Source organism: Triturus cristatus, chromosome 4_1 (assembly GCF_964204655.1).
Source record: "Triturus cristatus chromosome 4_1, aTriCri1.1, whole genome shotgun sequence".
Classification (NCBI taxonomy): domain Eukaryota; kingdom Metazoa; phylum Chordata; class Amphibia; order Caudata; family Salamandridae; genus Triturus; species Triturus cristatus.
In genome coordinates this window covers 959,272,615-959,297,010 of record NC_140585.1, presented here as the reverse complement: position 1 = coordinate 959,297,010, position 24,396 = coordinate 959,272,615, and positions in this window count along the sequence as shown.

Here is a 24,396-nt window from a genome sequence, read left to right as displayed (position 1 = left end):
AAAGGCCTGCTTTAATTAGGGTTGGCTTTCTGGTGCTATTTCCTTTGGTGTACAGGAAGCAATAGAGGTTCTCCGCATGGTAGACCTGGAGACGTGTTCCAAACTATAAAGGATGTGGGGGATGCAGGACGAGGGCAAAATATAAATTCACCAATCTTTGATGGATCCCCTGGTTACTCTCCACCTCCTAATGATGCCCAAAGACTACAACATGTTTTAGAAGCTGGTCGCATGATGCACCGCTGAACAATAAATGAATGACAGAGAAATCAGGATCAACAATAAACATGTTTAGCCAATTTGCAAAATATCACACAAGAGCAAGCACTTGCAGAAATTCCAAAATGAAGTATTTCTCAAAGCAGACAATGAAGCAAAGGGGGGATCAAGAGTCAGTTCATAGGGCAACAAATAAAAGAAGCAGATTCATACTTAAAACCAAAATGCAGGAGAAATCAATGATCTGCTCATTGAATTGATATACGTTTACAAATGAACTACTTTACGTCAGTCTTGTTTATCTCTATATATTTCTACAAAAGAACAACTTCCCCAAATCATAGAACTTTAGCCTCACTGGAATGCAACCTATGACACCAATTGGTAAAGTCAATATGCTGGGCTTCCATTTTGAGATATAAGCAAAACCTAATGGATTTGCCAATCCTTGCTTTTCTAGAGAACCATCCTGAAATCTGTTTGACGGAAATGGGGTCATATAAACCACCAACATGTTGTCTAGACACCTTTGCAGAACTGGCTTTCATTTTCAGGGTAAAAAGATACATTTATGATATCAAGAACACAAGATCCAAATTCCGGACGTTTCATGCACAAATAGTTGCATCAGGTGGATAAAAAGAAGAGGAACACTGGGCAAGGGAGCAGTGGCAGCTCCTCAAGGGAGTGCTGCAGGGTGGTGAGGCCGGGGAGGGGTAGGGTGGGGTGTAGTAAACTCCGGCATACGGCCGAACGGAGTTAAGTAAATCATTTAATAAATAAAACAAATTACATTGTGCGCGCTGCAACGCCAATCGGCGATGCATCGCAAGCAATGTAATATGTTTTATTTATTAAATTATTTACTTAACTCTGTTCGGTCGTATGCCGGAGTTTACTACACCCCACCCTACCCCTCCACTGCCCCGCCTCACCGTTCCGCAGCACTCCCTCGAGGAGCCGCCACTGGAAAGGAGGTAGTGGAAACTCCAGCAAGCTCACATACAGGTCGAAATTCAAGACAAGAGAAAAAGAAACTTCTCACTTGCTCACCTAGGATGTCTTAGTCAACAAGGCATCCTCTGCTATCATCAAATTGTTCACTTCCGTTTGATCAAAGCAAAACTAGCAGGTTAAATTAAGTAAGTCTCAATCACCATAGGCAGAGTGTCATCAAATAGAGTCCCCTGTTGTCTGCAATTTCTCCAGCTTTAATTAAGATCTACTTGCACCCCCTTTCTGATCTGGCTCAGGATCTCAAGGTCCTCTTACAAGTAGTTGACAGTCATGTTCTAATCAAGAACACACCAGCCAGCCAAACAGATATTGATTTACAAATCATTCTGAAGGCCTGTCAAGATCGGATACCAGTCTTCTTTCTACAGCATAACCAGTCTAAAATGGTATTGGTTTTATTTGTCGATAAGATATAACTAGCTACTCTCTCAAAAAAGATTCCCAACATCTTTGTCCTGCATATTCATTTTTCAGATAAAGTAAAAAGATCTGGGGTTAATATTTGCTTGTGATGGAATGCTGAAGCCCAAATTTATGTGGCATTCAGTGTCTGTTCCTATCAAGTGATGAACTTAAGCCTTTACTTAATTTCCTATCTATCAAGAAACAGAGCCTGGTTTTAGGTGCTACAATGAACTCAAGTATGGATTATTAGAACTTCCTCCTTTCGGGGCTTCCTTAATGCTTATTGGCTAGATTTTATAGGGCCAGAATAAGATGTGGGTAAAAATTATTCATCATTTTGTGAATTTCATTTGACACTTATCATGTAAAATTCTTTATTTGACATCACTTTGCGTAAGTACTCCCAATTCACTGTACAAATTTACCATGAATGTGCCATTCACTGTAAATATTTACTACAAATGTACTAGTCATCCTAACAGCAAAAATTGATGCAAGGATGGACTTCACGCTAAAATATAGTGTGAAATGACAGATATGTATTTTGCATATTTCATGTGAAATTTCACGTAATTTTGCAAATATTATTAGAAAGAAAATTATGCAAATTTCTCACACCCTTACACAGAATGTGCTCGGCATTCATAAAAAAATCAGCCATAGTCTTGTGCACTGATTGCCAGTGGCTGACTACATTAAATTAAAGAACTTGGGCCCGATTTACAAATGTAAACTGAGACAAAAGTCTAACTTTACGAATTTTGCTATTCACAAAGGGCATTTACTGCTCGTAAATGCCATTTGTGAATACCGAAAGTCTAACTTTATGGCTTTCGGTATTCACAAAGGGCATTTACAAGTAGTAAATGCCCTTTGTGAATTCCGAAAGTCATAAAGTTAGATTTTCATCTCAGTTTAACTTTGTGAATCGGGTCCCTTATGTTTCTGTTGCTTGCACCCTCTAGCATCACAATACCTCTGTTCTAAAATCACTTCTTATTCTCCCTCAAAAGAATCACAGACCAAAAACGTACTATTATTAAACTTCCTGAGATTTAATTTTAAAACCAAAGGTGATTGCTCTTTACCTGTGCTCAGGCCAGTCGGTTGGATTTCTTTGCCCCCTTAATATAATGCATTTTTCCTCTCTACTTGATTGAGGAAGAAACTGAAACCTGGTTGCTTCCCTAGGCAGCACCATGAGACCCATTGGGGTAGTGGAACCATATAAATGGACAATCAATCAATGCAATCAATCCTTAGTTCACTGCGAGAAAGAAGAAAGTAATTGCATCAAGAATACTATCATGGTGCCCAATAGCACCACTGAGGTAACTTTCTTCTACCTGTCTCAGCCAATCCTACATCAACTTTACATCCAAGGAGAAGAGAAAAGGGTGTGGGAGTTAAAGCTATGGTGTGCTGTGTGGAATAGTCTTAGTAAAAAGTACAATGAGAGATAAGAGGTTTAGGAATGAGAATGCCAGCACTTCAGTGAATGGAGTGAGAGTCAGAGGACACAGACAGGCACCCACAGGAGAGTGCCTGCTTGAGTGAGTTATGTGTGGACCCTTTGAAGGTGAGGTTTTTGTAATGGGATACAATTACAGATTGGGAAAGGAATCAGATTGCACTGAAGAGAGCAGATACCCACTTTGAGGGCGAGAGGAGAGTAAGGGATACATGCAGTCCCAAACCTCTGTGACACTAAAAATAGAGAAAAGGTTTACGCTTTTTCAGATGCTGAATTACTTTCCTCCCCATGTTAGAGTTGCACAAAGTGTCACTGAACTCTAGATCACAAGAGACCTGTGCATTGCTTGCTGTTCTCCACAGTCATTCGTCACTAGGGAACAGTGCAAGGCTAGGCTGGACAACACTAACGAATGTGAAGGCAAGCTGTGGTACATAGATGAAGGACTTGACTCATGCAGTCTGGTCGTGATGAGGCTAGCTTCCGGAAACCGTAAGAAAAAGTCACAGCTTTAGTTTTTTCAAAGGATGCATATAGATAATTTTGTGATCATTTAATTGTTTTTGGATATGCATGGGTTACGAAATACATCATGTCATTTTTATTTTAACCCTTTCCATGCGCAGGACGGCCGGGAGCCGTCCTGCGCCACGGTGCTCATGTGCGCAGGATGGCTCCAGGCTGTCCTCGCACTTGGCATTTGAAATCCCTCTGGTGCGGGCACCAGAGGGATTTACTTTACCCCCAACAGCCTCGGGAGCTCCAGCGTCTGTATGTGTGGTTTCCCTGAAATGACAATCAGTGCGCACATCGCACTGACGTAATTTCAGCAAAACCAAAACTGAAATGAGCCAAAAGGCTCATTTCAGTTTCACTTTCTACGTGCTTGGGGGCTATCTCAGCCCCCTGAGCACGTAGAAAGTCAGGAGAGGTATCGTTAGAAAGGGGAGAATTTCCCCTTTCCAATGGTAACCCTCCTTAGTGGATCGCTGCATGATGATTGCCCCAGGAGGGCGAGCCCCAAGCAGGGATCCACCCACTAGACACCAAGGAGGGGGCAGCGGCCTTGGGCAAGGGCCTTTGCTCCCCCAAAAATTAATTAAGGAAAATCAGTCTTTCTGCCCCCCTGGATTTCTTTTCATGGAATTTAGGGGTTGGGGCTGCCCAAGATGCCAATGCCCCCACCCCCCAACAAAATTACAGTGTTTCTGCCCCCTCTCCCGGGGGCAGAAAGCCCACTAGATGCCAGGGATTTCTTGTCATTGAATTTAGTGTTGGGGGCTGCCCAAGATGGGCATGCCAATGCCCTCACCCCCAATAAAATTACTGACTTTCTGCCCCCACTGGGGGCAGATGGGGCAGTAGCCCCCAATCTGCCCCCCCCCAGAGAGCAAAAAGCCCTCCAGATGCCAGGGATATTTTATTATTGGATTTAGGGGTGGGGGCTGCCTGGGATGGGCCTTAACCCCCACAAAATTCCACAGTCTTTTGGCCCCCCCGGGAGGTAGATGGGGCAGTAGTCACCGATCTGTCCCTTCGTGGGGTAGAAAGCACACTAGATGCCAGGGATTATCTTTTTATTAGTGTTTAGGGGTGAGGGCTGCCCAAAATAGGTATGCAAATGCTCCCACCCCCCAAGAAATATTCCACAGTCTTTCTGCCCCTCGGAGGCAAATGGGGGCAAGAGCTCCCTACATTTTTTTAAATGTAGGGGTGGAGGCTGCCCAAAATGGGCATTCCAATGCCCCCAACACCCCCCAAAAAATCCCACAATCTTTCTGCACCCCCAGGATGCAGATGGGGGCATTAGCCCCTGATCTGCCTCCCCGGGGGCAGAAAGCCCACTAGGCACTAGGGATTAATTTTTTTTATACGTAGAGGTGGAGGCTGCCCAAAATGGGCATGCAAATGCCTCCACACCCCAACAACGAAAATTACCAGAGCCTTTCTGCCTCCCCCAAGAGGCAGATGGGGTAATACAATCTAATCTACCCCCCCGTGGGCAGAAAGCCCACTAGGCACCAGGGATTTTTTTTAATACATAGGGGTGGGGGCTGCAGAGAATGGGTATGCTTATGCCCCACCACCAAAAAAGGCTTTCTGCCCCTCGCCTGGAAGGCAGATTGAAGCAATAGTCCCTTATCTGTCCCCCGCGGGGGCAGAAAGCCCACTAAGCACCAGGAATATGTTTATGGGCATGCCAGTGAGAAGCCCCATAAGCAAGGGTCGCTCCCTTTTTTTAAGGCACACATTTTGGCTGTTTTAGTGATATTTTTATTCTTATTCGCTTCCAAGCTGGGACAGAAAACCACTAGAAACCAGGAAGAGTTTGTGCGTGTAAACTGGAGGTTGAGTGACGGTTTGCGTGTACTGACCTTTGGCTGGCATTTTGCTGGCGGTGTGTGTGGACCTGCATTTGGCTAATAGTGTGGGTGGACTCGCCCTTGATGATGGTGTGTGTAGATTGGTGATTGCCTGGTGGAGTGGCGCTTGGCTGGTGGTGTACGTGGACTGGTGCTTGGCAGGCTGTGTGCATGAATGAATGGTGCATGGCTGCAGGGCCGCACTGGCCATAGCGGGCACCGGGTGTTTCCCCGGTGGGCCGTTTTTCTGACTGTGGGGTGCAGTTTTATCTGTGGGGCCAGTTTTGCAGCAGCAGGAGCTATGCGTTTTACTAGCATGACCCGGTTACCGGTTACCCCCCCCCCCCCAGGGCCGGTCGAGCAGCAATCTGCCAGGGCTGATTGCTGTTCCAAATCCAGTCTTGCTTGGCTGGCGCTGGGCGGAGATGGCACTTGGATGGCAGAGTGCCTGGGTGGCGCTTGGTTGACGGTGTGCATGGATATTGCTTGGCTGACTGTGTTCATTGATAGCATTTGGCTGGCTGTGCACTTGGATGGCGCTTGGCTGGAGGTGTGCATGGATGGCGCTTGGCTGGCAGCGTGTGTAGATGGTGCTTAGCTGGTAGTGTGTGTGGATGGCACTTGGCTGGTGGTGTGCATGAATGGTAGTGTGCGTGTACTGACTCTTGTCTGGCAGTGTAGCTTTCATGGATCCTCCAGCGTTTCCTTACCCAGAATCCCCCACAAACCTCAAATTTACTTACAAAGTCACATTTTCCTCATATGTCTGTGTGAGTAAGTTGTAGGATCACTGCACAGGCACAAATATCACACTACCCAGCATTCCCATTGGTCTCCTGAGAAAAATGATACCTAACTAGTGTGGGTGCCCAAAGTAGCATCAACCTACAAACTTATAAACAAACTGCCCTTTTCGACCCGGTTTGGGCCTTCCTCAATCTCTACACATTTTTGGCCCTTCCATATCATAGGCATTCAGCCCACCCACACGAGTGAGGTAACATTTTTATCAGGAGACTTTGGAGAATGCGGGTGGGTGGAAGTTTGTGGATCCACGCAGATTCCAGAACTTTCCATCACAGAAATGTGGGGGAAACAAGTTCTTTTTTTATACAAAGTTTGAGGTTTGCTATGGATTCTGGGTAACAGAACCTGTTGAGAGCCAGACAAGTCATCCCCTCCTGGATTTCCCTGGGTGTCTAGTTTTTAAAAATGTATAGGTTTGCTAGGTTTGTGAACAAATGGAGTGGTGCATTACCCCAATCGACTGGTTCAGTAACAATGCATAGTATGTTCTCTTTTTTTAAGAAATGTTCTTTATTGGGTTATCCAAAAATAAGGGTGCAATGAGCCTCAGCCAACGCGTTTCGTTCAAAAAGGTTGAACTTCGTCAGGGCGTGTCTTAGTATCGAAAATTGACGTGGTAATCAGAAGTGAAGATGGTCTTCTGGTGGGTTGGGATCATATCAGAGTAGCGGGGAGGTCATATATGATTGGTGACTTCACGTACAGCCAGAGCCTCCTTGATAAGGGCCCATTCGTAGTGTCCGAAGTCGTGTGCATCCGGTGCTTCTTCCTCGTACCGCTTTTGGATAGATGTGGAACTGACAAAGTTTGAGGTTTGCAAGGGATTCTGGGTAACAGAACCTGGTGAGAGCCACACAAGTCATGGCCTCCTGGATTCCCCTGGGTGTCTATTTTTCAAAAATGTATAGGTTTGTTAGGTTTCCCTATGTGCCGGCAGAGCTAGGGTTCAAAATCCACAGCTAGGCACTTTGCAAAAAAGGGTCAGTTTTCACTGTAAAAATGTGGTTGTATTTTGGGCTGTTTCCTGTTGCGTGCACTAGGCCTACCCACATAAGTGAAGTACTATTTTTATCGGGAGTCTTTGGGGAAAGCAAGGTCAGTGGAATTTTGTGGATCCAAGCAGATTACAGAACTTTCCATCACAGAATTGTGTGTTTTTTTTTTTTTTACAAAGTATGAGGTTTGCAAGGGATTTTGTGTAACAGAACCTGGAGAAAGCCACACAAGTCACTCCCTTCTGGATACCTCTGGATTCCTCTGGGTGTCTACTTTTAAAAAATGTATAGGTTTGCTGGGTTTCCCTAGATGCCGGCAGTGCCTGTCCCTGAAAACATGGAAGGTGGTGCTTTCAGCACCACAAACCCTTTGTTGATACCTTTTGCAGGGAAAGAAACATATGTTTTGTTCTGCAGCACTTTTCCCCAATTAAAAAAAAAAAAAAAGAATTGCTGTATTTTGACTATTTTCTGGGTCCCCTCCAGGGGATTCCACAAACCCTGGGTACCAATAGCCAAAAAAGGCTTAGCACAGGGAGGAGACCTAGCAGCAAAGGGATTAACAGTTTAGACTACATGTTAATTTTATTTTGGACAAGAACTTTCACATTTTCAGAAATAGTGTGTAAGGAATATGATAATGCATAGGAGTCAGCTTGGGCCTTCTATTGAACTAATGTAGAAATAATTAGTTCCAACATGACCACGTATGCAAATTTGAGTGGAGAGCCCTTATTTAGTTTATATAGTGAAATTACAATGAAATTACAATGGTAAATATGTCACATCAGTGCAGTGGATCTGAGGATGTCGCTCCTGGAATGGTCCACAGACTGTGTCAGCTAAAGGTGAGTTAACTTGCGTGTGGCTGAATGGGCAACTGTCATAAGGGTGAGCAGGCTGCAAGTGGACTGCTCTGGAGGAGCTATACTATTCAGCACCTCCACCTTGTTGCCATGTATGTGAGTTACAGTGACGTAACACAGGCCCCTGCAGCCCCCACGGTGTGGGGGTCCCCCAAGCTGCATGGGGCCCCCCTCAGCTCAGTACTCTGTCCCGAGAGCTCCTTATTAAATCCAGATCGGGGGCCTCTCCATGCACCTTGCAGGGGGTTCCCCTCAAGCTTTGTTACACCACTGCTGAGTAATGGTCTGCAGGCTACATGGCGTGCCATGAGTGAGAATGTGAGAGGAACTGCTTCAAATAGCCACATTATTAGCACATTTTATTGTTTCCAAAAGTGATGCTTTAAACATTGGGAGAAAAAACAATACTTGTGCACACAATAGACACCGCACACAAAAGCCAAGGCTCCTGCTGCTGCTATCTACATGGTCTCATTTAAAGGTTAAGAAGGGCTTCACAATCAGCAAAATTAAGAACTACTTTTCACCCCTCAAGAAAATGTAAACATCTTTGGAATACCGATTCATATTTTGACAGACAGACCATAGAACCGATGCCTGAAAGGGGCACATCTAAACCAAACCAATGTCTGAAGGGGTTTGAAAGTCCCTTTCTGCATTTTGTGTGTCATATGTTGTGCTGATGAGCATGCTTAGAACATGGGCTCCTTCTTCCTGGCCCCTTGCAATGGAAAGTTCTAGGTACCTGAGGGATGAAAGGAGTTAGGATAAACTGCAATTTACAAATTACGGTGCAACCTTTTGCTCACACAATAAAGCTGAAACTCAATAGATGGGATTAAGTATGGATTTATTATAAATCCAAAGCCAATCTGATATGAATCAGTCACAGAAACATGGTATAAAAATACAGAATCACTAAAGGATATCCAAAGCAACGTATAAACTTTATCCTCAATAACAAAAAACAAGCGAAGAATTTGGTAGCTGCCATAGATAGAATAAGAAATACAGCCGGATGTGTAGATTGAAAGTTTCAATCCTCTTGCCTAAACATGAGGCTGTCTAGGAAGACCTACTAAACCCTGTTCTAACTTGGAATCAGGGAGAGCCTACTAAATCAGGGAAGTAGAGAAAGTTGTCAGCATAGCAGAACTTTTGTAGAAGTTCTCAAAGATAAGGTATATTTTATAGCATAAAGCCACACGACAGAGATATTGCAAAGAGGTCTGTACCTCTCAGAGTCTAAAGGGAATCTGAACAAAGCTGAAGTACAAGTCCCAATAAAAACCCTCCAGAGGAACCTTCCAGAATCCCATAGCACATATCCAATTATTTCCCTATCATCAAACAACAAATTTGGTACTACACTTGAGATTTCTTTCCTTTGGTCTACACATTAAACGTCCATGAATTTCTCCCGTCGCCTTATTCTGCTTGAACAGTAGTCCTCCCTTCCGTAATTAAACCTTCTTATCATTGTCACGATACTCCTTTCTAGCCTCACTGTCTCTTTCACACAATGTACCTTTCTTGATCCATGAGCTATGCAACTGCACCTGTAGAGGAAAGAAAGATATTGCATCCAAAGCAAGCACTCACATTAAAAATGAAACATTGTGAAATCCAGAAGTTTAAGGCCTTTGGTCAACTTTAGTATGGCAAGCATTTCAGTATACATTTAAATATATGATTACAGATACATATACAGTTACAATTTGACTGGATACATTTTCAGTTATAAAATAAATGTATGAATACCCACTCATATCATAAGGCCTACTCCAGGTCAGCACCAATCCTTGCAGAGTTTTTTCTGCAACAGCCTACCTGTGTGCAGAAACCCAGTGAGGCACGGTGGTAGTCTCACATGCTCAGCCCACACACATGTGCACAAGCGTATGCTGATATGTAATCAGCCCAGTGCCTCTTATGCTGGCTACACAGCAGCAGCCTTAGCTTTCTAGGTGGACGCTGCCAGTTAGCATGGTTAGTCCAATTACGGTGAATTTACATTGAGTGAGAGTCAGATATTGAGACTCACTCACAGTAAAAATAAATGACTTGGTAGTTAATTGGGAGAAAGCCTTGTGGACTATGTGGGCGTACCCCAATTGGTACCATATCATTATATATCAAATAGTTTTAATGCAGTGCTTAAGGTTTTTTTAAATTAATTTTTAGTAAAATTGTAGGAAGATGCTTTTTTATGGATGGTGGGCTTATTTGAGGATTAGGTCGGTTGTGTTTTTAAAGTATACATTAATTGATGTTAAATGATTAATATAATAATATACGTTTATAAGTTTAATTCTTTCTAAATTATTTTTATTTTGAGTTGTAGTATTAAATCAGGGAAAGGGTGTGTACTGTTTTAATAACAATGCATAATATATTAATTATTTAGATGTAATAACTGGTAATCATTTGATTAAATTTTTAATTCATTGAAGGAATGTACTTCTTTTGTGTATCAGGGGTTTATTTTTTGCATGCATGGGTAGTCATTTTCGGAAAATGTATAGCAAGTCATTTTTAGATTTGTTTATGATAATTAAAAAAATTATTCTCCTGTCTAAATATTTATTAGTTTATATATAAATGTGTTGTTCTTTTCTGTAGTATTTCATTTTAAATGAGTATACAAAATATGTATTTCTGTACATATTTTGCATGGTTTGTATGAATCTTTTTTAAAAGATGATAACTGTTTTATTAGTTTTAATTTGGGAATGTGAGTTTTTAGAGGGTTTAGGGGTATTTATTTACAAAAAGACAAAAATGAAATGCTTAATTAATAGTTGAAAAAGTTTTTTATCAGTTATAATTTGTTTTTACATTTGACATATTTCAATGGTTTATTATTTTTATTATTATATATTTAACTAAAATGTGGGTTATTATAGTAATTGTAGGTTGTAGGGTCAGGTTTAGCTTATGTTTTGGGGATGAGGGGATGGTTGAAACACATAATGTGTAATGGGTAATAGAATTTAAGGTGTTCAGTTTATATTCAGCATAGTGAAAAAGGTTAGGTTTAAGTGGAAAAAAAATTGAGATGGGATAAGTGATTGGGTAAGATTTAGGTCAGCCTTCGGTGATATAGGGTTACTGTAAAGAATAGTTTGAGAGAATGTGCCATGGAAAGTGATATACTTTGAGCTGGAATAAGGGCTGGTGTTAGGGTTAGGGTAAGGGATAGGGTTACGGTAAGGTATGGTGTTTTGGTTATATTCAGAGGGGGATATTCTCAAGAACGTGTGATAATTATCGCAAAATTAGCTTAACGCAGCTTTGCACATCGCAGTCTATAATGGGAAAATAACACTATCCTAACCTTGTATTCTCAACCCGGCGGCACCATGCGATAGTCTCACGATAACGCGCCAAATGACCGCGTTAAAATTAACGCGACGCTGGAAAAATGCGAAACGCAAAAAAAGTTGCGATGCCCCAAATCGCGATACAAAAATCTGCGATAACCAGTGACAGGCATGCAATTCCCATGCATCATGCGGGAAAATGCACTATAAAAGCAGAACAAAAAATTAAATAAATAAACTGCATAGCACCATGGATGCACCCGGAAAGAATGAGGAGACAACGCGAACCCCACAAGCCCCACAGATGACCAGCAAGGAACCTCGGGGTCAGGGAAGGCCAAGGAGAAGAGGAAGACAAGGTTCAGTCCGCATGAAAACAGGACCATCGTTATGGAGGTGATAGAACACTACCCAGAACTGTTCGTAACCTCCAACGTGTCATTGGCAATAAAGACGCAAATATGGCAGACCCTTTTGGACCATGTGAATGCATCGCAGCATTGAGGAGGACAATGGAAGAGGTCAAGAGGCGCTGGAATGATTTGAAGGGCAAAACCAAGACCAAACTGGATGACATGGAGAAAATGGTGGCCACTGTCATCAGTCGGGATACTGTACCAGGAGTTGGGGATCCGGACACTGCTCAACATGACCTGACACAACTTCAATGGGGTGTGTACCGACCAGGGACTGGGGGGAAGGGGGAGATGGGCACAATGGCACACAGGCACAAGTGAGTAGAGCACAGTGCACACCCACAATGACTCTGGATCATGTCCCTGATCCCCTTGGCACACTGCTGCACACATACAAAAAGCAAGTAGGACCCCGTCCACTATGGGCACAAAGGGGTCCCTCCCCACACAGAACCAATCTCACAACCAACCCATGCACACATGTTAAAACCAGCAAAGCTGCGTGTCTGTGAGCCACTCTGACAATGCAAGTGACACTGCATGACGAATAGAATGGCTGCAGTCCAATCATCATGATATGGTGCACGCCACGACACTGAGGTGGCTGAGTGTGGAACACATCCGGAAAGGAGCAGGTCACACTCTGACACATCCACGTGCTCAAACAACCCCTGACGTCAACTACACATCTGCGGATAAACCATGCCCAAGTGTCCAAAATATGAACAAGAGCAAAGATTAGCCAAGTCTGCAACATCTCAGCACTGTAGGCTGTAAGACTCTTTCGACGCTGGCAAATATTGGTTGGAGGTGGTCCTGGCGGTGGTGGCGTGTGCAGTCAGCAATGATGCTTCACCCGGGCAGGTCAGGACTCGATTTGATGTGTGAGCCCTGGTGGACTGCAGTTGAGGCCGGAGGCAGCGGTCAGCGCAGGGCCACATACACATGGCGTTGATGATCCCCAGGCCATCGACTCAGAGGCCATCCAATATTCAATCAGACAGGGTCCATGACTTGAGCTGCACAGAGTTAGTGGCCCCGGATGCACTGCGGCCAGCACAGGCACACCGCCAAGGGACGGTAACTTGCGGTGCACTGAGGTAGGGCCACGAGAGCTGATCGGGTCCTCGTCGATGTCGAAGGTGAATGTTGCAGAGTGTTTCACGGGACAGTGGAAGGTGTTCTTGCAGGGCATGATGAAGAGGGCAGAACCAAGCAGAAGAAGGCAATATGGAGGAGATGAATGCTACAGACTCTGATTTTTAACACCAAGTCAGTATCAGCTACATGATGATGAAGACAACCCCCAGGCCATATACTCAGATGCCACCAAAGTTCAACCAGAGGGTGGCCATGAATTTTGGGGCACAGAGTTAGTGGCACCAGAGCTGAAAGGGGATGCAGTCTGCAATGAGGCCTGTACAATGGTATAAACTCTGCCATAAAAAAATCAAGACTCAGTTCCAAATGTTTGACCTACTTGACCGCAGTGTAGGCCGGAGGCAGTGGTCAGCAGAGGCCCACAGCCACGTGTCGTTGGCTTGCGATGCACAGAGTTAGTGGCAACAGAGCAGTTGTTGGTAGTGTTCGATCACCTCCATAACGATGATCCTTTTTTCCTCCAGACTGAACAGCATCTTCCTCTTACTCCTCTCCTTGCGTACAATAATATAAGCTCGGCCATTGAAAAATCAAGACTCAGTTCCAAATGTGTGACCTACTAGACCGCAGCGTAGGCCGGAGGCAGTGGTGAACTACGTCAACGAGAAAGGAATACTGGAGGCCTGTGTCGCGGAGGCCAGCGATGGTCTGTGGAGGCTGCCAAGTTTGCGGGTCTCGGGCTAGGAGCTTGCACCGGCACGTTCTCAGCCCTCTTTGACACGCGTCAGTATCGGCAGGTGAGCAGTGAGGCCTGGGTGCACAGGGGCGACCAAGACGGGTCTGAGGACCAGTGGCCTGGGGTGCAGCAGGCGCACAGGATCGCAGGCACCACTGCTCACGGTGTCGGCCTCGTGGCGGGGTGAGAGGCACTGCCCTGGCAGACACATTGGCCATTCCAGAAGAGAACCACGCCCAGAGCAACGTGCTTTTAATTCACACCCCTATGCTACAATGGCGTACACCAGGCCAGCCCACTCCGCTCACGCTTGCAGGGGGGGGCGTAACAAGCTACATTTCCGCGATCTTCCCCACTGGCTGAGGTAACATGGTTGCATCCACTGTCCACTACACTACAAACACCAGCAGTGTATGTCGACATGGAAATGTCTGTGGTCTGCATACTCAAGTCTGTCCAGCACATCCACGTCACACTTGGCATTGTGTACATTCTCATTCATGGGTCACTTGCCTCTTCCGCACATGCATGGTTCCCACCTCTCCCCACATTCTGCTATTGTGTGGCGAGGTGACATGCCGTTGATGGCTTGTGTACATGGCTAGCCCAGGTTACCACAGTAAGTTGTGTTATAGTGTCTGGTATGTGGGCATGTTGTTTGTCATGTTGTATTTGATTTTGTAACGTGTGCATTCCCAGAATTATGAGTTGTATGTTGGTGGAGTTGAGGTGTGTGGTGTGTGGTGTGTTCAGTTGGTACTTACTGACGAGGATTGCATTTGCATAGATGCCAGCTTCAAAGCGCTGGTTGATGATGGACTGTTGGAAGATGAAGGAATCATGCACACTGTCTGGGTAGTTGGCGACGACATTGGTAAAGAGTTCCCGGTGGTCCACTATTGCCTGCACATTGATGGAATGCGTGTGCATCCTGTTGAGGTAATTGTGTGCAGTGGCGGCAGGGGGCACGAGGAGTACATGTATGCAGTCGATTGCCCCCAACACGTGCGGGAAGCCAGCTATGGCATAGTTCCCTTGCTTGGTCTCCAGCTGTTTCTGCGCAGTGTGTGGGAAGTAAAAGTGCTGGTGTACCAAGCTGATGATGGCATCCAAGACAGGTGTGAGGATCTTGGATAGGGCTGGTTGTGAGACTCCTCCAACTCTGGCAGTTGTCGGTTGGAAGGTCCCAGATGCCAACATGTGCAGCACAGCCAGCAGCTTTGTCTGCGGAGGGATGGTGGTTGTCCGCTGTGTTGGTACCGTCAGCCTGTGGGCAATGTGGGTGATGATGCGGAGGATGGTTGTCCTTTTGAGCCTGTAGTGGGCAATGACATAAACACAAAAAGCCACCAACGACAGACAAGGGTTGAGCACTTAAATTCCCAAATTCATTTTATCAAAAAACAGTGCATCCACTTCCAGCATCCGTCGTTGACTGATGCTACAAAGTTCAAAGATTTAACAAAATAAGGAAGGTGCACTCAACAAGAGTCATTCAAGACCACAAATAATGTCCATTTATCTTGTTTTTATTCCAGAAGGTTGTAAACAAACGGCAAACAGCCAACGCGTTCCGTCCCTTTTGCCAAAGAACTTCTTCAGGGCTGTGAAAATTACATAAAAAACAATTACAATATGACAACCAACAAAAACACATGACAGACTTCAACTATACATGAGACCAAAACCAAACATTAATATCTTAGAGACACCATATATATTAAAAACAAACAATCTACATGTATCATATTAACTAAACAGATAACACATATGTTCACATAAAAACAATTGACAACATAATCAGTTAAAGTACACACATTTGATAAAAAACAAACCTACCTGATGTTAATTTTTAAAATAAGGAAATTCTTTTTATACCCTAATCATATATTTTCAGTATACAACTAATTTGTAGGAAGTTGTGGGTAGATTGATTAGGTCAGTTGACAATACAAATTCATGAATCAGACATAAAAGAATGATATCCAATGAAGGTATACTAAAGCATAAAAGAGGGAATATAGAATTAACAAAAGAAAAGTATTTCAAAGGATATATTTAAAAAAGAATGAAAGAATTCAAGAAAAAGTTTCATAAAAAATTCAAAAAAAGGAAGAAGGAAAGAGAGAGAAACGGGAAGAATAAGAATATAAAAAGGATGTGAAATATAATTAATAAAGTCCAATAGCCACCAAGGACCAAGACAAACTAAGGGAACATGATGCCAAAGAGTGATAGTGTGAAGAGAATCCAGACTTATAAATAAAAAGCAAAAGATAGGTATATACAGATTTTAAAAAAAGGACAATTGAAACCTGTGATTAAATCAGAAAAGAGCCCTTAAGTCAATACCAATACAGACTGCATAACGACAAGAGCATCTCACCTATGAATCAATTGACACGAATAATATTGGGAAGACGATTCGCACAATATACCAAAGAATCAAGATCTGATTACTGGAAAATATTCAGCACAGGTGTATCCATATCTGATAATCAAAAGGGATACATATGATGTGACATCGTCCAACAACTAAATAGATGTCAATGACATCCTCAAGACACAACAAATCACATCAAGGGAAAAACGCAAAAATCTATAATAGAGAACTCCAAATCGTTCACCAAAAAACAACATACACATCTTCGCTACCAATTCATCGTATGTGTCATGCCGCTGTATGATTATCCCTTAAAATACTGAAAGAACACATCAATTCCACTACTTATACATCCCATGTACAGTTAATATATAAGTAAACAGAGTAGTGTCTCACCGGATAATAATGTAAAGGTCACTTCCATATTGAGATGGACCATAACAGCATGAAGAGTGATGCCAATGACAGAAACAGTTCTTAGTGGTTATAATCCCGATCTATGGGCACAAAAGAGGAAGTATAAATAGTAGATCAATATAGATAACAAATAGACCCCAAATTTGGTATACCACGTGTCAATAACCGCTATGCTTAAGTCCAACACATCCACGACAAAAAGAAAAAAGCAATGTCGTTAAAAAAATTAGAACACTAATAAAGGTGTTCCACACATATAACAACTCTAGTACGATATTAATGTTTCTAAGGCAGTGGGGACTCGAAGTTAAAATAAATATAAAATTAATTGACCATGCCTTGAGTAATATATCATACGATCACTCAAAAACGACAGTTAATAATCATGTCGTCCCGTCCACCTACATTTTGGTGAAGATAAGCACTCATGATAATCCCTAATCTTTAAACGAACCAAGCAGCATCCTTCGAAAAAATAATAACAGCATTGGCTCACTGTTTACATGGCATAGCATTCTCCCTAGACGCATAAGCATTAATCACTTACTTGTAAGGGACAACCGTATCAAGCAGCTGGCAACAAACTGTGACCCGCAGTTCGCAGTAAATGTAAAGGCATCACAGAGGAAGCATAATTGACGCATTTACGTAAAGGCGCTCGTCGAGTCAAAGGACATATAAAGCGGCGTATACGAAAGTTCCTGCGCACACGTTGCCATCTTGCTATGCCAATAAAAAAAAACTCCAGCATATAGTAAAGTTTGCATTAAGTTCATTTAAGTAGATGCAAACACAACATTGCTCGTAAAATATTATGAAAAAAGCGTTGCACCAAATTTAAAAAGGGCATCATAGAAGACGCGAAATTGACGTATCATATGTCGAGACGCTCTATTCAGTCCGAAAGCATAGAGAACGGCATAGACCAAGGGAATATCCTTAAACGTATAGCGGCCATCTTGCTATACACAACGAGAGTATGTGAATAATTTCAACATATAATGATTTGTAAATTGGATTCATCTAAGTAGATGGAAAAGATACATAAATCATAAAACAAAATAACAGAATTACTGTGTCTCGTTAAAAAGCAAAGCTCAATTGTCTGTAACGTTGAGCAATAGGATATATAAGCATAGTAACTAGATCTTACTCCAAACACCAAGGGCAAATGTCACCATAAATGTGGTGTATATATTTATTTGCATATTCGTCAGGCGTCAGTCATCCAAATGGACGTCCATAACGCACACTCTTTAATGAAGACACAAAAATATCAAATCTCATTGATTGAACAAATCAAAAACAAAAGTTATTATATATAACATCAATAAATGATTCCTCATTACTAACATACAGTAAATCAACCATGGCACTACGCAAAAAGATGTAGAAAATATATATTTCATATACCATATCGTTAAAATAAAAGTTCCAAAGAAATATGATAAATAGAAATCAAAGAGTTAAAAGGGAAAACAGCAAAATGTGAAAAAAGCAGAATGTGAAAAAAGGAAAAAGAAAAAGTGACAAAAACAAGAGATAAAGTATTCTATCAAAAAGAGAGTACCCAAACTCTCTTACACATATAGGCCAGTAGTCGTTATGTAACTACAACCTTTCATGTGATTATAGGAATATCACAATATGGCAATATATGTGTCAACCCAAAAAAACAACAACTGAGTAAGGCACCTATTTGATACCTAATACACACGCTGTTTTGACGATCATCCAAGATAAAAGGATATATACACAACAACATTACCACCCAAGAAAGGAAAGCACTCAACAGGTTAAAACTAGATGATAGTATTGTCATACGTGAGGCTGACAAGGGCGGTAATGTTGTGATTATATGGGTGAAATAAATCGACAACTCAACAATGAGTTGTGTTATAAGAAATTTGCATGTAACCCAATTGTGAGTTTAACAACTATGATAAATATGAGACTTTCTGAATGGAAGGATATTGCATTACTCACTGAAAATGAATTTAGGTATTTAAGGGTAGAATGTCCAAATTATCCATGCATTTACATCTTGCCGAAAATACATAAGCCAGACCTGTTCCCTCCTGGTCATCCAATCATTTCTGGGGTGGGCTCACCTACAGAAAAACTCTCCGAGTTTGTTGATTTGAAGCTTCAAAAATATGTGGTTAATCTTCCCTCGTATATTTGTGACAGTAAAGACATTTTGGTCAAATTTAAAGATTATGAGTGGTCGGAAGAACTGATGTTCGTCACTTTTAACGTGGAAAGCCTATACACTTGTATACAAAAAGATCTTGGTCTTTCGGCAGTACAATCCGTTTTGGATAAAGAAGGTGCTGATCAGTATGTGTTTAATGAAATGATCATAGAGATGATTGACATTATTCTCAGTAACAACTTCTTCCTATTTGATAAATGCTGGTTTCAACAGATACTTTGTTCAGCAATGGGCTCCAGGTTTTCTCCCTCTTACACTTGCCTCTTTATGGGGTGGTTTGAGAGGGAGCATGCCTGGGGCAGACGTGCCTCCCCCTGGACTAATAACATCGTGTTCTGGGGGAGATACATAGATGATATTATTTGTCTTTGGTCGGGGTCTCTGGACTCATTACAAGAATATTTCACATATTTAAATACTAACGAATACAATGTGAAATTTACAATGGCCTCTGACAGAGAAAAAATAAACTTTCTGGATATAAGTTTTTACGTCAAAGATGGAATCATACAGAGTACCTTGTATAGGAAGGACACAGCATGTAACAGAATTTTACATGCAGAGAGTGCACACGCTAAGTCCGTTGTTCATAATATCCCCTATGGGGAACTAACAAGGATTAGTAGAAACTGCAGTGAAGAAACTACATACCTTCACAATATTGCAGAATCCAAAAAAAGATTCTTACAGAGGGGCTACAAAAGTGAACTTCTTGACAAAGCCATAGAAAAAACGCAGCTTTTGAAGAGAGAGGATACTCTCCGAGATAAACCAAAGAAATCCAAAGAAATGGTGACTAATAATTCTGTTAGATTCATTGCACAATATAATACTAACAGTGGCAAGATTTATAACATACTTAAGAAAAACTGGGGAATTTTAAAAGAGGTTCCAGGTTTAAAAAGTTGCATAAACAATGTACCCTCTGTTACCTACAGAAGGGGCAAATCATTGCGCAATTTTCTATGCCCCAGTTATGTTACCAATACTAATGAAACTTAGTTGCCGCCGAAACCAAAAGGTTTTTTCACGTGCGGAACATGCAATTTTTGCCCTTGTGGCAAAAATACATTTTTTAATTTTTCCTACAATACCTCGAAAACATATGATATCCTACATTTTATAAATTGTAATACCACGCATGTTATCTATGTGATAGGATGCACTTCTGGGATCATTTAAGTGGGGAGTACAGTTTGCCCTTTAAAGATCAGAATACAGGAACATCGCAGGGCAATACTTAATGGTGATAATAGATATCCCTTGAGTGAACACTACAAGAAAGTACACCCTGATGACAGCACTTTTGGTTTCATGGCATTGACCATGTTCCAATTGGAATCAGAGGTGGTAACAGGGAACTCCAGGTTAGACAAAAGGAGGCAAAATGGATATGTCGTCTAAGGGCCACACAGATGGGCCATAATACGGATAAAGAATTTCATTACTTTCTGGGGTGAGTACCTGGCACTAATGATATCATTTTGGCCTTTTAAGATCTGTTTTCCTTTATATATGATTGTCTAGATGAAATCTCAAAACATAGGATATTAGAGGAAACAAATAGTTTTTTATATATCCTTTTATCTTGGATCAGGTATCAAATAGGTGCCTTACTCAGTTGTTGTTTTTTTGGTTTGACACATATATTGCCATATTGTGATATACCTATAATCACATGAAAGGTTGTAGTTACATAACGACTGGCCTATATGTGTAAGAGAGCTTGGGTACTCTCTTTTTGATAGAATACTTTGTCTCTTGTTTTTGTCACTTTTTCTTTTTCCTTTTTTCACATTCTGCTTTTTTCACATTTTGCTGTTTTCCCTTTTAACTCTTTGATTTCTATTTATCATATTTCTTTGGGACTTTTATTTTAACAATATGGTATATGAAATATATATTTTCTACATCTTTTTGCTTAGTGCCATGGTTGATTTACTGTATGTTAGTAATAAGGAATAATTTATTGTTGTTATATATAATAACTTTTGTTTTTGATTTGTTCAATCAATGAGATGTGGTATTTTTGTGTCTTCATGAAAGAGTGTGCGTTATGGACGTCCATTTGGATGACTGACGCCTGACGAATATGCCAATAAATATATACACCACATTTATGGTGACATTTGCCCTTGGTGTTTGGAGTAAGATCTAGTTACTATGCTTATATATCCTATTGCTCAACGTTACAGACAATTGAGCTTTGCCTTTTAACGAGACACGGTAATTCTGTTATTTTGTTTTATGATTTATGTATCTTTTGCATCTACTTAGATGAATCCAATTTACAAATCTTTATAATGAAATTATTCACATACTCTCATTGGGGAACAACCTTTACAACGCAACTTTTACAACGCACTACACTTACAACACATTTTTTACAACGCAAAATCCATCACAACGCACTACACTTACAACGCATGACTCTACAACGCATTTTTAAAAACTACCTTTACAACGCATTCCATTACAACGCCTACCATTACAACGCATAATATTACACTACACTATCCAACATTTACCCTACTGTTGCACCCCCTGGAGTTAGAATAGTAATTTTTACCCCTATACTATCCAACACTTACCCTACTGTTGCACCCCCTGGAGTTAGAATAGTAATTTTTACCCTTATACTATCCAACACTTACCCTACTGTTGCACCCCCTGGAGTTAGAATAGTAATTTTTACCCCTATACTATCCAACACTTACCCTACTGTTGCACCCCCTGGAGTTAGAATAGTAATTTTTACCCCTATACTATCCAACACTTACCCTACTGTTGCACCCCCTGGAGTTAGAATAGTAATTTTTACCCCTATACTATCCAACACTTACCCTACTGTTGCACCCCCTGGAGTTAGAATAGCAATTTTTACCCCTATACTATCCAACACTTACCCTACTGTTGCACCCCCTGGAGTTAGAATAGTAATTTTTACCCCTATACTATCCAACACTTACCCTACTGTTGCACCCCCTGGAGTTAGAATAGTATTTTTTACCCCTATACTATCCAACACTTACCCTACTGTTGCACCCCCTGGAGTTAGAATAGTAATTTTTACCCCTATACTATCCAACACTTACCCTACTGTTGCAGCCCCTGGAGTTAGAAAAGTAATTTTTACCCCTATACTATCCAACACTTACCCTACTGTTGCACCCCCTGGAGTTAGAATAGTAATTTTTACCCCTATACTATCCAACACTTACCCTACTGTTGCACCCCCTGGAGTTAGAAAAGTAATTTTTACCCTTATACTATCTAATACTTACCTTTAATGCAATTTAATATTATGCGTTGTAATGGTATGCGTTGTAAAGGTATTTTTTAAAAATGCGTTGTAGTGTCATGCGTTGTAAGTGTAGTGCGTTGTAATGGATCTTGCGTTGTAAAAAATGCGTTGTAAGTGCATGCGTTGTAAAAGTGTGCGTTGTAACGACATACATCCACTCTCATTGTGTAGGCATAGCAAGATGGCCGCTATACGTTTAAGGATATTCCCTTGGTTTATGCCGTTCTCTATGCTTTCGGACTGTATAGAGCGTCTCGACACATGATACGTCAATTCCGCGTTTTCTGTGATCTCGTTTTTAAATTTGGTGCAACACTTTTTTAATAATATTTTACGAGCAATGTAGTGTTTGCATCTACTTAAATGAATTTAATGCAAACTTTACTATATGCTGGAGTCTTTTGTATATTAATTGCTTCGCAGGCATAGCAAGATGGCGACTGTGTGTGAAGGAACTTTCGTATACGCCGCTTTCTATGTCCTTTGACTCGACGGAGCGCCTTTATGTAGATGCGTCAATTACGCTTCCTCTGTGATGCCTTTAAATTTACCGCGAACTGCGGGTCACAGTTTGTTGCCAGTTATTATGCTGCTTGATACGGTTGTCCCTTACAAGTAAGTGATTAATGCTTAGGCGTCTAGGGAGAATGCTATGCCATGTAAACAGTGAGCCAATGCTGTTATTATTTTTTCGAAGGGTGCTGCTTGGTTTGTTTAAAGATTAGGGATTATCGTGAGTGCTTATCTTTACCAAAATGTAGGTGGACGGGACAACATGATTATTAACTGTCGTTTTTGAGTGATCGTATGATATATTACTCAAGGTAGGGTCAGTTAATTTTATATTTATTTTAACTTTGAGTCCCCACTGCCTTAGAAACGTTAATATCGTACTAGAGGTGTTATATGTGTGGAACACCTTTATTAGTGTTCTAAGTTTTTTAGCGACATTGCTTTTTTCTTTTTGTCGTGGATGTGTTGGACTTAAGCATAGCGGTTATTGACACGTGGTAAACCAAATTTGGGGTCTATTTGTTATCTATATTGATCTACTATTTATACTTCCTCTTTTGTGCCCATAGATCGGGATTATAACCATTAAGAACTGTTTCTGTCATTGGCATCACTCTTCATGCTGTTATGGTCCATATCAATATGGAAGTGACCTTTACATTATTATCCGGTGAGACACTACTCTGTTTACTTATATATTAACTGAACATGGGATGTATAAGTAGTGTAATTGATGTGTTTTCGGTATTTTAAGGGATAATCATACAGCGGCATGACACATACGATGAATCAGTAGCTAAGATGTGTCTGTTGTTTTTTGGTGAACGATTTGGAGTTCTCTATTATGATTTTTGTGTTTTTCCCTTGATGTGATTTGTTGTGTCTTGAGGATGTCATTGACATCTATTTAGTTGTTGGACGATGTCACATCATATGTATCCCTTTTGATTATCAGATTTGGATACACCTGTGCTGAATATTTTCCAGTAATCAGATCTTGATTCTTTGGGATATTGTGCAAATCGTCTTCCCAATATTATTCGTTTCAATTGATTCATAGGTGAGATGCTCTTGTCGTTATGCAGTCTGTATTGGTATTGACTTAAGGGCTCTTTTCTGATTTAATCACGGGTTTCAATTGTCCTTTTTTTTAAATTTGTATATACCTATCTTTTGCTTTTTATTTTATCACTCTTTGGCATCATGTTCCCTTAGTTTGTCTTGGTCCTTGGTGTCTATTAGACTTTATTAATTATATTCCACATCCTTTTTATATTCTTTTTCTTCCCCTTTCTCTCTCTTTCCTTCTTCCTTTTTTTGAAATTTTTGATGAAACTTTTTCTTGAATTCTTTCATTCTTTTTGAAATATATCCTTTGAAATACTTTTCCTTTGTTAAGTCTATACTCCCTTTTTTATGCTTTAGTCTACCTTCATAGGATATAATTTAGTTAATATGATACATGTAGATTGTTTGTTTTGAATATATATGGTGTCTCTAAGATATTAATGTTTGGTTTTGGTCTCATGTATAGTTGAAGTCTGTCATGTGTTTATGTTGGTTGTCATATTGTAATTGTTTTTTATGTAATTTTCACAGCCCTGAAGAAGTTCCTTGGCAAAAGGGACGAAACGCGTTGGCTGTTTGCTGTTTGTTTACAAGCTTCTGGAATAAAAACAAGATAGATGGACATTATTTGTGGTCTTGAATGACTCTTGTTGAGTGCACCTTCCTTATTTTGTTAAATCAGTGGGCAATGACATCCCTGGTGTTAAGTCTGTGAGGCTGGTGTGTTTTCTGAAGGTCTGCTGTCTTTGTCTGCGCTTCCTCTGTGGTAGTCCG